Below are 14,043 nucleotides of genomic sequence, written 5' to 3'. Positions count from 1 at the left end.
TGTGTATTCTTTTTTTTTTTTAAGCCAGGGGTTTGTCAATTTTGTTGATCTTTTTGAGGAACCAACTCTTGGTTTCATTGACTTTTCTAGTCTTTATTTTATTTATCTCTGATCTACTCTTTATTATTTCCTTCCTTCTGCTAGCTTAGGATATTTGCTCTTCTTTTTCTAGTTCCTTAAGTTGTAAAGTTAGGTTGTTGTTTTGAGATCTTTTTTAATGCATTTACAGCTATAAATTTTTCTCTTAGCACTGCCCTGCATCTCATAAGTTTTGGTATGTTGTATTTTCATTTTTATTTGTCTCAAGATATTTTCTACCTTTCCTTATGATTCCTTCTTTGACCCATTGGTTGTGTTTCCACATATTTGTGGATTTTCCAGTTTTCCTTCTGTTATTAATGTCTAGTTTTATTCCATTGTTATCAGAAAATATACTTAGTATGATTTCAGTGTCTTTAAATTTATTAAGACTTGTTTTGTGGCCTAATATTGTCTGTCCTTGGGACTGTTCAGTGTGCACTTGAAAAATGTGTATTCTGCTACTGTTGGGTAGAATATTCTGTAGTGGTTGATTTTTCTTAAGTCTTCTTAAATCTATAGGTTCCCTCATCTTTTTTCTTTTTCTTTTTTCTTTTTTTTTTTTTTAGTATTTTGTTATTGTTGAAGCAGATCCTCTGTCCTCTAGAGTTTCCCACAGCCTAGATTGTGCCAATTGTATCCTGTGGTGTCATTTAGCCTGTCTCTCTGCCTCTTGTATTTCCTGTGTGTTGTATGCAGGTCTAGAGACGTGACATGATTCAGGTTCTTTTTTGGCAATATAATTCCATAGGTGATGTTCACTTCTGTTGAGAAGTAGCTAATTAGTTGTCTTTCTGTTTATATTGTTAGCAACTATTGATCTTTGTCTAGGCCCATTAATTCATTGGGTGTTGTAAGATGTTGATAACCAATTATTCTATTCTCTCACTACTTATTAACTGTACTACTTCTATAATACCCCTTATGAACTGTTTGGTTATTCTGAGATACAGTTCCAATTGAAAAGAAAAATCATTCATCTTAATAGTAGCTTTTAAGAGGAAAATATACAACATTAAATGTACATATTAATTGTAAGAAAGAGCCCTAACTTCAGATATAAAAAAGAAAAATTATAAGTCTAACATTTGAAAATAAAACAGTAGTGATGGTCATAATTGACCTTGAATAGTCAAAAAGACAAATAAATAATCAAAGACTATTTCAGCTGTTAAAGAAGGATGGGATGGGTCTAGTATATTTTAGAAAGGCCCACTAGAAAAAGCTTACAATGAAAAGCTTTGGCACTATGTATGTGTGTGTGTAAACTATATTGTACCCCAGTAATACTGGATAATGAGATGCTGCCATATGGGAATCACCTTTCTTAGGTAGAACCCTTAATTGTTTGGAACAAGATAGAGTAAAAACACATATGTAAAAATTCCCCTAAGTCTATACGTTTGACATGCTTGAAGTTTATAAATTATCTCAGAATATAGGTTTGACAGAGAACACTTCTGTGTATCTAAGGGGTGTTTGCTTTAATATCTGATATTTTGTTCTTTCCTTTGGTCATATCTTTTCTTTGGTCATTTCAAAAGAATACATTAATTTCCTACCCCTTGGGGAGGTTAAAGGTATAAATTGTTTCTTGGTATGGGATTGATTGGTGACCATTAAGCCCCAGCATCTCTGTGTAGTTGCTTGGCAGTGTTTTTCATTTTGCTGACAATATCGTTAGTCAGATTTCCCTGTGATCATATGCTGATACCTAGGCAGTAGCTGAGGGAGTAGGCTATGTTGTGGTTTTATGTGGCATAGACTGCATATCAATTCATAATCCCCAATAATGGAGTGTTTTCATATATTGGCATTGACCAGCATGATCCCCACATACAAGAAATAGAACAAAACAGCAGAATGGGGTAAAGTCAGACATTTACTTTCCTACAAAGTAAGGGGGCAGCAGAGTCCTAATAGGCTGTATTGCTGGAGTTTGAGGAGATCTATAGTTGAAGCTAAGGAGATCAACATAAAATACTTACAATATGGCACGCAAGGTTTGTAAATGTGTTGCTGTTGAGATACATTGTCCAAAGAGAGTACAGCATCTTCCAAGTCTGTTCAAAGTGTAAGGTCAGCTGTGATCTTATTACTTGTTATATGTTTGGGTTATTGGTAATATAGTAATATATTGGGCTTTGTGTGAAATATATAGAAAAATAGAAGCACTAGGAGTAGCAGTTTCCTCTTATTTATACAGCATTTTCTGAGGAAGGGAGATGTGATCTCGTAGACAGAAGTGTTCTACATTGCTGTGAAGGCACATTCCAGAAGTGGCAGTGGGGTATAGTGAAGAGAGCATTTGACTGAGGTCAGGACGTGCTGCCTACTATTTACCTTGTTGCCTTGGGCTTCATTAGTATTTGTCTTTTTTTTTTTTTTAATTGAAGTGAAGTTGATTTACAATGTTATGTTAGTTTCTGGTGAACGGCAAAGTGATTCGGTTATACATATATATACATATTCTTTTCCATTATGGTTTATTACAGGATATTGAATATACCTCCCTGTGCTATACAGTAGGACATTGTTGTTTATCTTAGTATTTGTTGAATTAATGGATGAACCACCCTCTTCCCTCCCTAAGCATTAGTTTACTCACCTGTAAAATACAGGTGGCAGTGTCTACCCCATATGGTGGTGGTGAGGACAGATGGACTAGTGGATGTGAAAAGATTGTCCAGTTCCATTCAAGTGTAGTGTTGGCCGAGGAAGGAGAATGTTCCAGGTTCTAGCTTGGACCGTCTATTTATTACATGTTAGCCAAACTGTCTCCTGATCTCCACTCAGTTCTTTGATTACTTGTTATCAGGAGTGAGGAAGCTGTGGGTAGCAGACAGGGGCGTTTGGTCACTGAAACTGAGGTTGAAAATTAATGGGTTGGTCCTTTGTTTTGGAAAAATCAGCCTCTGTGGGTTGAGTTGGTGTGAACTGGTTTTCTGGACCTGATCACACCTGCCTGATTTGGGAAAATATTAGGCTTCTGAAATTGCAAAGATGAAGACCTGTGCAGACCTTTACCAAAGTCTTTACCCCTTATGGCACCTGCTCAGCTAACCTGGTGTTTAACACCAACCATCTGCAAACTACTGTGATTAGAGTTTTCCTGGGGAGATCTTTGGACATCAAAAGTTACAGAATCAGAAGTTGTTCATCAAGATAAATTTCCTAATGTGTATTCCTCAAATACTTTTGTGTCTTGGAATGAGATTTTCTTCATTAGCATAATCTGAATGTGGTAGATGATGTGTATATATACACATATATTTATGTGTATATATAACATTTCAAGTTACATTGATTCAGGAAAGTAGTTTCCATAAACCAAGCATGACCAAGCAACTGTTAATATTAACTGATTTGAAGAATGTGATACTACTCAAATCCAGTACTTCCTCTGATGTGATCTTAGTTTCTTTTTGCAGATGCCCACAGGACCCTGAAAGAATTAGAATATATTAGTTTCCTAGGACTGCCATAATAAAGTACCACAGTTCTGGAGGCTAGAAGTCTGAAACCAAGGTGTTGCAGGGTTGGTTCCTTCTGGAGGCTCTGAGGGAGAATCTGTTCCACACCTTCTAGCTTCTGGTGGCTCCCAGCATTTCTGGGCATTCCTTGGCTTTCAGCTGCACCACTCGAGTCTCTGCCTCCATTGTCACATGGCATTCTCTCTCTGTGTGAAAATTTCCCTCTGTGTCCAAATCTCCCAGTGACACTAGTCATTGGATTATGACCTACCCTGACCTAGTATGACCTCAACTTAATCACACCTGCAAAGACCCTATTTTCAAATAAGGTCATATTCACAGGTACCAGGGGTTAGGACATGAACATACCTTTTTTGAGGACACAATTCAACCCACAACAGAGAGTAAACTGAATGTTTAAAGTGACACTTGGAAATTGTTTTACCTTAGAGGAAGTGAAGGTTCTTACAGAAGACTCAGGTCACATATCCTGTTGTCATATTGTGTTTTGAGTGTGATAGCTCAGGGGATAGTGCAGTAGATAGCTCTCAAAGTTTAAGGTCACGCTCTTTTTACCACAAAGGAGGACTCTGATGGCATTGAGTGCTTTCCATATTGTTCATTTCTGATAAAGGTTTAAACCACCTCTTTTTTTTTTTCTTAAACATTAAAAAAAAAAATTCTTTACAGCAGTTTTTACCATTGTGTTAGTTTTTTGGGAAAGCCATTAATTCCCATTGAGAACACGACTTGAATATGGTATATGGTGTAATTGAGGTCAAGTTCTGGGTTGGCTTTGTACATTTGATTTTTTTTCTGAGTTGTATGCTTTTTTTTTTTAATAAATTTACTTATTTTTGGCTGAGATGGGTCTCTTTTTTAAAAAATAAATTTATTTATTTATTTATTTATTTATTTATGGCTGTGTTGGGTCTTCGTTGCTGGGTGTGGGCTTTCTCTAGTGTGGCGAGCGGTGGCTTCTCTTGTTGTGGAGCACAGGCTCTAGGCACGCGGGCTCAGTAGTTGTGGCTCGCGGGCTCTAGAGTGCAGGCTCAGTAGTTGTGGCGCACGGGCTTAGTTGCTCTGAGGCCTGTGGGATCTTCCCATACCAGGGCTCGAACCTGTGTCCCCTGCATTGGCAGGTGGATTCTTAACCACTGCACCACCAGGGAAGCCCTGAGTTGGGTCTCTGTTGCTGTGCACGGGCTTTCTCTAGTTGTGGCGAACGAGGCTACTCTTTGTTTCCGTGCGTGGGCTTCTCACTGCGGTGGCTTCTCTTGTTGTGGAGCATGGGCTGTAGGTACGTGGGCTTCAATAGTTGTGGCTCATGGGCTTAGTTTCTCTGTGGCATGAGGGATCTTCCCGGACCAGGGCTCGAACCCGTGTCCCCTGCGTTGGCAGGCGGATTCTTAACCACTGCACTACCAGGGGAGTCCACTTTTTTATTTTAAGATTTATTTATTATTTATTTGTTTATTTAATTTCTTTGGCTGCATCGGGTCTTAGTTGCGGCCCGCGGGCGGCTCTTTGTTGTTGGCGTGCGGGCTTCTCTCTAATTGTGGCGTTTGGGTTTTCTCTCTCTAGTTGTGGCACGCAGGCTCCAGGGCGTGTGAGCTCTGTAGTTTGCTGCACATGGGCGCTAGTTGAGACGAGCAAGCTCAGTAGTTGTGTTGTGCGGGCTTAGTTGCCCCGTGGCATGTCGGATCTTAGTTCCCCGACCAGGGATCGAACCCGTGTCCCCTGCATTGCAAGGTGGATTCTTTACCACTGGACCACCAGGGAAGTCCCTGTATGCTTTTTTGATGGCTAGAAGTTTAGAATAATGCATTGAGTTGCCTCTAGGCCTATGGGGTTAGTATTGATGGACATTTTCTTATTTGAGGAATTGAAAGCTTTTCACATGTCCTATAAATATTTATTTAGAGCATGCTGTGTACTGGGCTCTGGGTGAGTAAGAAAGGACACATTTTGAAGTTCATGCTTAGCAGATTTTAGGTGCTCAACAGTTATTTATCGATGAATGATATTTGATTCCCAGCTCATACAGGTGTCCTAAAACACATCTTGAAAGGTTGCCAAATAGGCATAATGATCAGGGAATCCCTAATGTCTTTTCCTGAAAAGATACTAAACAGGAATGAGTAAAAAGTAGAACTGTCAATCTAACATGGCAGGGTGGTCACGTCCACTTACACACAGCCTTTGATAGGGTTTTCTAGCACTTGGTTTCAGGTTATCAGCCGAGGCCTAAGAAGTATCTGATTTGACCTAAAACATCTCACTCCTGTCCATCATCTGCTAGATGACTTTTCCCTATTACTGGCACTGGTATTTTCTTGCTTCTATTTTTTCCCTTATGTTTATAAAACAATAAGAGCAAATACAATAAAATATTCACATTGTTGTGAATATTTCCAAATAAACACCAAATAAACACTGTTACAGAGAAAAGGTTGTTGAGGTTCCTGAGAATGATGATTAGCTCCCAAGTTTCTCTGTGGGGCAGCTTGAAGTGTTGGAGCGATGGAGGGTGAGGGGTCCTGGCCTATGGTGATATGTGGGTTTTCTGGATGAGGCAGTCACAGAAGGTTGAGACGGTTCAAGTTCTAGTTCCAGTAATTGTCTTTGTGTGCTAAAGGAGAAGGGCTGGGCTCTATGAAACCTAAAGGTCTATTGAGTCAAGCAAAAAAATTCACTTTAGCAAATTCATTGATTCTTCAGTTATTCGTTGAACACCTATGATGTGGCTAAGCACTGTTCCAGTTGCTGGGGTTGAAACAGTGAACAGAGAGACAAAAATCCCTATCTTCTAGAAGCTTACTTGCCTACTCGGGATTAGATAATACACAGATAATTAAAAATACATAGTATGTGACCAGTGCTCTTCAACACTGTCAGGGTCATCAAACCCAAGGGAAGTCTGAGAAGCTGCTGCAGCTAAGAGGAGCCCAAGGAGACACGTGGACTAAATGAAATGTATCCTGAATGGGCTCCTGGAACAGAAAAAAGACATTAGGTAAAAACTGAGGAAATCAGAATAAAGTATGGGCTTTATTTTTAATAATAGTGGCTCATTAGTTGTGACAAGTGTGCCATGCTAGTGTAAGATGTTAATAGTAGGAGAAACTAGCGATGGGTTATATGGGAGCTATCTTATATAGGTACCCTCTTAACAGTTTTTCTGAAAATCTAAAACTATGTAAAAAAATAAAGTTTATTTTTAAAATGTGTGTGTGTGTGTGAGAGACATCAGCTGTTGACGAGTGACATGAAGAAAAGTAAAGCCAGGTCAGAGGGGCAAGGAGCACAGGTGGTGGGGAAGGTGAGGGAGGGCCCTACAGAGAAGGTGACAGTTGGGCAGAGCCCTGGATGGAGGCTAGGGAGCCGGCCACCTGGGTATCCAGGGGATGTGTGTTCAAGACAGAGGGAACAGCAAGGGGCAAGGCCCTGCAGGAGAGAACAACTAGGAGGCCTGCTGGTTGCCATGGGGGGAGCCTGTGAGACAATAGGTTGAGGTAGGGAATTAGGTCGGACAGGTGGAGGACGCAAGTAGGGGAGGGGGCTGGGCCTCGGGAACCTTTTAAGTCCTGGTCAAGACTTTGGCATCACCTCTGGGCCAGATGCTGGGCCGGATGCGGGCAAAGCTGTGGGTCTGGCCTTCTTCCCTGTGGCACGGATCCCACGTCACCGTGGCCCGCCTTTCACAGACTTGGAAAGCTACCACTTGAGGGCATCATTAGGCTTTAGAGCAGGGGTTGGAAAACTACAGCTTTAGGGCCAAATCCTATCCCACCCGTTTTTGTACAAAGTTGTACAAAGGTGAGCCCGTACCTTTTCCCTCTCTCCCTTCAGTGAGGTTGTTTCATACATTCATAGTACAGTTTGTAATTTTTTTGTCACATTCTGTATTCCATCCTGCGATCCTCTTGATTTCATAAATTATTTGTTAAAATTTGCATATGTTAAGGCTCACTCTTTATGCTATATTCAGTGGGTTTTGACAAATGCATAAGTGTCATGTATCCACCATTACTGCATCATGCAGAATAATTTCACTGCCTGGAAAAAAAAAAACTCTGTGCTTCACCTATTTAACTCCTCTCCTTCCTTCCTGTCAAACCCCTGGCAGCCACTGATCCTTTCCCCAACTCTATGGTTTTGCCTTTTCCAGAATGTCCTTTTTTTTTTTCCTTCTTCTTTTTTTTTTTTTCCCCTGTGTCCCGGCGCTTGAGGATAGAATTCGCGGACTGGAAGCCGCTGGTACCGAAGACATGACGCCGAGGGGGCCGGAGCCCTTTCCCTCTACCTCCGTACATTACGCGGACCGGGACCGCACGCCTGATCCCCGCCAAGAAAAGGAGGGTTCCAGAATGTCTTATAATTAGAATCATACAATATGTAGCCTGTTTAGACTTAGCAATATGCATTTAAGATTCATCCAAGTCTTTTTGTGTGCTCATTTCTCTTTATTGCTTAATATTTGTGTGGATATACTATGATTTGTTTATTCACATATAAAGGGCCTCTTGGTTGTATCCAGTTTTTGGCAATTATGAATAAAGCTGCTATAAACATTTCTGTGTATGTTTTTATGTGGACATACATTTTCGAATTAGTTGGGTGTGACTGCTGAATTGCATGGTAACACTGTGTTTAGCTGTGTACTGACCCCTGCTCTTTAGAGTATCATGCAAGGAACCTATGACTTTTGACAGTGCCATGTGACTACTCTTTTCTATTTCTAGAGGCTTGACTGAAATTTCTCTAGAGGAGTTTTAAAATTCAAATTCTTTTCAGTGAAATTTAAAATTATGATGGAACTTCTAAAGGTAGATTCTTAGAAATCTTTTTAATCTTAAAATTTATTCCCAGTGGGTTCTATCCTGAGAACTTAATAGATCAGCTGTCTAATAAGTTGAGTAATTGAGATACAACAGTAAAAAGTTAAAAATAATTGTACTAGCATTCCTGGAGGCTTTGGGAGTGACATGTACATTTAATTTGAAATTGGGAGGAAAGTGTTTTGACAGACTCTCTCTCCATAGATGCATAAGGTTCTCTCCATGTAAAGACATCAGAATCTACGTGATTTCTGACCAGCACTAAAACCTGAAACACATTGAAACCTATTGATGTTAAAGAAGGAAAAAAAAAAGAAACAGTAAAGAGGCTTGGATTTTTTCTGCTTTATTGATGTACAGTTATTGATGTGTAATATTGTTGTGTAATAATATACTACACATATTTAAAATGTATAATTTGAATTTTGACATATGGATGTCAGACCAGCACTACAATAAAGATAACGAATACAGCTATAACCTCCCAAAGTTTCCTCATTCCTCCTTGTAATTCCCCCTTCTCCAAGCAACAACTGGTCTATTACTTTTATCACTATAGATTAGTTTGCATTTTCTAGGATTTTATATAAATTTATATATTATGTATAATTTTATGTAAATTACGTAAATGGAATCATACAGTATACAGTAGTCGCCCCTTATCTTTGCTTTTGCTTTCTGTAGCTTCAGTTACCCGTGGTCAACCACAGTCCAAAAATATTAAATGGAAATATTTCTGGAAAATTCCAGAAATAAGCCATTCGTAAGTTTTAAATTGTGCATCATTCTGAGTAGCATGATGAAATCTCTTGCTGTCCCACTCTGTCCTGCCTGGGATCCCGAACCGTCAACATGTCATGTCTTGGTGATCCAGGATCACTGGAAGCAGATTATCTTCCTTTTTTAAAAATAAATTTATTTATTCATTTATTTAATTTTTGGCTGCATTGGGTCTTCGCTGCTGTGCGCGGGTTTTCTCTAGTTGCTGAGAGCGGGGGATATTCTTTGTTGCGGTGCGCGGGCTTCTCATTGCGGTGGCTTCTCTTGTTGCAGAGCACGGGCTCTAGGCGTGCGGGCTTCAATAGTTGTGGCACACAGGCTTCAGTAGTTGTGGCTCACGGGCTCTAGAGTGCAGGCTCAGTAGTTGTGGTGTATGGGCTTAGTTGTTCCGCGGCATGTGGGGTCTTCCCCGACCAGGGCTTGAACCTGTGTCCCCTGCATTAGCAGGCGGATTCTTAACCACTGTACCACCAGGGAAGCCCAGATTATTCTCCTTTTTACTTATCATCAGAAGGTCAAGAGTAGCCTAATGCTATGTCACAAGGCCTGTGTCACAATTCACCTCACTCTCATCACACAGGCATGTCATCATCTCACATCATCACAAGAAGTGTGAGTACAATACAATAAGATATTTTGAGAAAGAGACCACATTCATATAATTTTTATTATAGTGTATTATAATTTTTCTATCTTATTATTGTTAATCTCTGACTGTGTCTAATTTATCAATTAAACATAGATATGTATGTACAGGAAAAACATGGTATATGTAGAGTTTGGCACCGTCTGAGGTCCCAGGAATCCACTGGGGGTCTTAGAATGTATCTCCTGTAGATAAGAGGGGACTACTGTATATTTTTTTGGAGGGGAAGCTTCTCGTTTCATTCAGCATAATTATTTTGTGATTCTTCCATATTGGGTGGGTTAGTACTCTGTTTCTTTATTGCTGAGTAATATTCCATTTTATGGTGCTATGGCCTGAATTGTGTTCCCCTATAATTCATATGTTGAAGCCTTAACCCATATTGTGACTGAATTTGGAGACAGGACTTTTAGGAGGTGATTAAGATTAAATGAGGTCAAAAGGGTGGGGTCCTAATCCAATAGGATGGTGGCCTTAAAAGAAGAGGAAGAGATAGAGATCCCTCTCTATGTGCGTGCACCGAGGAAAGCCATGTGAGGACATAGCAAGAAGGTGGCCATCTGCAAGCCAGGGACAGAGGCTCACCAGAACTCAACCATGCTGACATCCTGATCCCAGACTTCCAGCTTCCAGAACTCTTATAAAATAAATTTCTGTTGTTTTGCCACCCAGTCTATGGTATTTTGTTATGGCAGCCTGAGCAGGCTAAGATGTATGGATATACTACAATTTGTTTTTTCATTCACATGGATATTTGATGGATATTTCTGGGTTTTGGCTATTACAAATAAAGCTGCTGCGAACATTTGTCTACAAGTCTTTGCGTAGACACGTGCTTTCATTTTTATCGAGTAAAAATCTAGGCACGGACTGGCCTGGTATGTGTTTTACTTTTTAAGAAACTGCCAAATTGCTCGCTGAGGTGATTGTACCATTTTACATTCCCACCAGCAGCATATGAGAATTCCGGTTCCGCCACATCACTCTTGAGGTTTGAATTTTGAATTGCTCTTACTTAGGCGGTCCACCCAGATGTGTGGCAGAAGACTCTTGGCCTGCTGTAACGTGGCCAGGAGAGGAGTCCCTTGGCACTGTGGAGCCCTCCTCCCTCATACTCCTTATGTTCTCAGTGAGAATTTTTTTTGCGAATGTGAATTTACTTTCCATAAGAATATAGGATGACTTAGTATCTTTATCCCTTTTACTTGTCCTTCTTTTGTTGCTTTTCCTAATTTTTTCACTTGCAGACTTCCTGTGTTAACCCTAGAATTTCTAGACTGTGAGATATTAAAAAGAACCTGGTTTTTGAGTCACACACACCTGGATTTGGATTTGGGCTTTACAGCTTAGCTGTGTGGCAAGTCAGATGACCTGAGCTTCAGTTTCCTCATCAACTTTTTTTTTTTTTTTTTTGGCTGCCCTGTGTGGCTTGCAGGATCTTAGTTCCCCGGCCAGGGATTGAACCCGGGCCCCTGGCAGTGAGAGCGCCGAGTCCTAACCACTGGACTGCCAGGGAATTCCCTCCTCATCTGTTTTTAAAAGGTGTGTGTGTGGGGGGGCTTCCCTGGTGGCGCAGTGGTTGAGAATCTGCCTGCCAATGCAGGGGACACGGGTTCGAGCCCTGGTCTGGGAGGATCCCACATGCCGCAGAGCAACTGGGCCCGTGAGCCACAACTACTGAGCCTGTGCGTCTGGAGCCTGTGCTCCGCAACAAGAGAGGCCCCGACGGTGAGAGGCCTGCGCACCGCGATGAAGAGGGGCCCCCACTCACCGCAACTAGAGAAAGCCCTTGCACAGAAACGAAGACCCAACACAGCCAAAAATAAAAATAAATTAAAAAAAAAAAAAGAAAAATAAGGTGTGTGTGTGGAGGTTGATATTACCCAGCTTGTATGGTTGTTATAAGGCTTAAATATAATGCATTGAAAAATCTTCAGTGAATAACTGGGAACCCGTATGCATTTCCCGGATGCATTTATAAGTTCCATTTTCTGTTAGACAGTGGTTAATCTGCTATTCACGAAGTGAGTAGGAGAGGAACTGAAGTTTAATCGGTGCCACCAGTTAGAGGGAGGCCACAGAGAACATGGCAAAATAGAGTGGTATTGCCAGGGCTCAGGGTGACCTTGCAACATTTAATAATGTTCAAGCCTTCCTTTGGCCATTTGCATTGTAATGGGGATGTACTTCACATGCCTATTTACGTACTCCCACAAAGGCAGTTCCTGCCTGAGTGTATATCTTCTACGCTTGAGGAGGGATGTTTCTCAGGCCTCTGGGATCCTCACTGATATATGTGCCTGCCTTTCTCAGTGCTTTGGCTGCAGTGTTTGAGCACCGGCCTTTCGGTCTGCGAAATCCTTTGTCCAGCTGGCCGAGGTGCATTAAGAGTGCATGAGGCCTTCCCTCCTATGGAGAAGTGGAAGTTATTCTTTGATGGCTGGGCCAAACTACTCATCTGATGTTACTGGAGTTTGAAAGGTGGTCCTGAAAGGAGTTTCGAGTAGTCAGGTGCTGGACATTAGCATGGCCAGGTAGGCTGGAGCGGGCACTTCGAGGGAAATGGGAGGACCCGGTGAGGTGGGAAGTGTGGGTGTCAGCAGGCACGGGGTTCATTGTGCCAGGTGGGTGTGTCTGGAGGCCTCCTCTCCCCTGCCCGACCGCTGGGTTCCAAGTATCCTGCAGCGTTTCTCCTTAGAGCAGGCTGGCTTTCTTGGCATCATTCAGTCTAGTTGCTAGGAAGCCAAATAAGGCAAATGCAACTTCCTTTTGACTTACTCACATTGAACCATCTGCTTATTCCTTCTCATGGCCTTCAAACTTGGCTAGGATCATTGAGAAGAGGGTCGAGTGGAGCATCTGTGCTCCTTATCCTTTTCGGAAATGGAAATCTTTCTAATAACTGTTTAACCCTCTCAGTCCAAATTTATAGTAGTTAATCTTGTTTAGTCCCTTGTTTCTTCCAGCTAACAATTGGGAGCAGGCACTTTCTTCTTAGGTTTTGCCTTTTATTTTTGTCTTAGATTTAAATCTATGTTATTCATTAACCGCACAACTTTGAATGAGGAGGAAGGTGTCCAAGAGGAAGTATGTCAAAATGCATTTGACATGTAAATATAACCGTAGTCTTTTTTTCGGCCATGCTGTGCAACTTGTGGGATCTTAGTTCCCCGACCAGGGATCAAACCCGGGGCCCCAGCAGTGGAAGCGTGGAGTCCTAACCACTGGACTGCCAGGGAATTCCCCAGTAGTCTTAATCAAGGATGTTTAATACTTGCAGTTGATACACATGAATCATTTAGGAATTTTCTTTCATAAGCTCCACTGTGGAGTTAGTGTCAGATACATTAAAGGTGGCAGATAATCCACGAAAATTTATGGTGTTATTGATGGAGCATCTGGTAAAGAAAAGCTTTTAAAAAACAATAGTGATTAATTATTAGTTTTCATAATTGCCAAACACCACCAGCATTGCATACTTAAAGTTTAGTTCGGCTCAGTTGGGCAAATCAGGTTCATTGTGTTGGAGCTCCTTGCTGTCTGTGAGTTTATAATGGTCTTTCCTTGGACAGAACTGAGCCTTCAGTTGTCAACTCTGCAAAAGCCGTTGAGCAAACAAATGAGACAAAAATAGAAATAGGTATTACAAAATAAAGTAAGGGTTCTGAAAAAAAAGTATTGAGAAAAAACCATTGTTCGAGTTTTTAAAACCCAGTTGAACTGAAGACTTAATCACCTCTGAGTGTACCAGAACTGTGGAAACCGATGTGAGGGCAATGGGAAATAATTTCTTCTTAAGTGTAATTTTGTCTTTGTTGGTGTTTTAGCAGTAAGCCATATGAACCTTTTCCGCTGACTTCTTATTCTCCCCAAGAGGGCTACTTAAAGGAGGGTGAAGACATGCTAAGGTAAAATGTTATTGTTGTGGCTCAATTTGCTAAAAGCTTTAGTAATAATTTAGATGTGGTCTTGCTGTGCAGACTTATGTGTTTGTTAAAATTGATGTTATTAATATTTGCTTTTTGGGAAGTCCCTCAGGTCAACTTGATCATATTAAGCCATTCTGCTTTAACTTTCACCTTTCCATAGACATTTGGATTCTAGGAACTAAAACAGACTTGCAGCCTGAAGGGACTCAGCCCCCCAGGCCTTTTCTTTGTGGGCTTGTCAGTCAACTCCACGTGGGCGACCCCCCTGGTGGGTTATCTGTAGCAGGCCCTAGACT

The 14,043-nt window shown here is 41.1% G+C and overlaps 1 non-coding gene across 1 annotated transcript; it reads right to left on the bottom strand.

Annotated features, from left to right (window-relative positions):
• Window positions 1–7,764: 7,764 nt before the first annotated feature.
• LOC118886016 lies at window positions 7,765–7,913 on the bottom strand. The gene has a single exon (XR_005017646.1). It is a non-coding gene; the product is annotated as a small nucleolar RNA SNORA57 (small nucleolar RNA).
• Window positions 7,914–14,043: the final 6,130 nt, after the last annotated feature.

Source organism: Balaenoptera musculus, chromosome 19 (assembly GCF_009873245.2).
Source record: "Balaenoptera musculus isolate JJ_BM4_2016_0621 chromosome 19, mBalMus1.pri.v3, whole genome shotgun sequence".
NCBI classification, from domain to species: Eukaryota; Metazoa; Chordata; class Mammalia; order Artiodactyla; family Balaenopteridae; genus Balaenoptera; species Balaenoptera musculus.
This window is presented reverse-complemented; position numbering and strand designations above follow the sequence as displayed.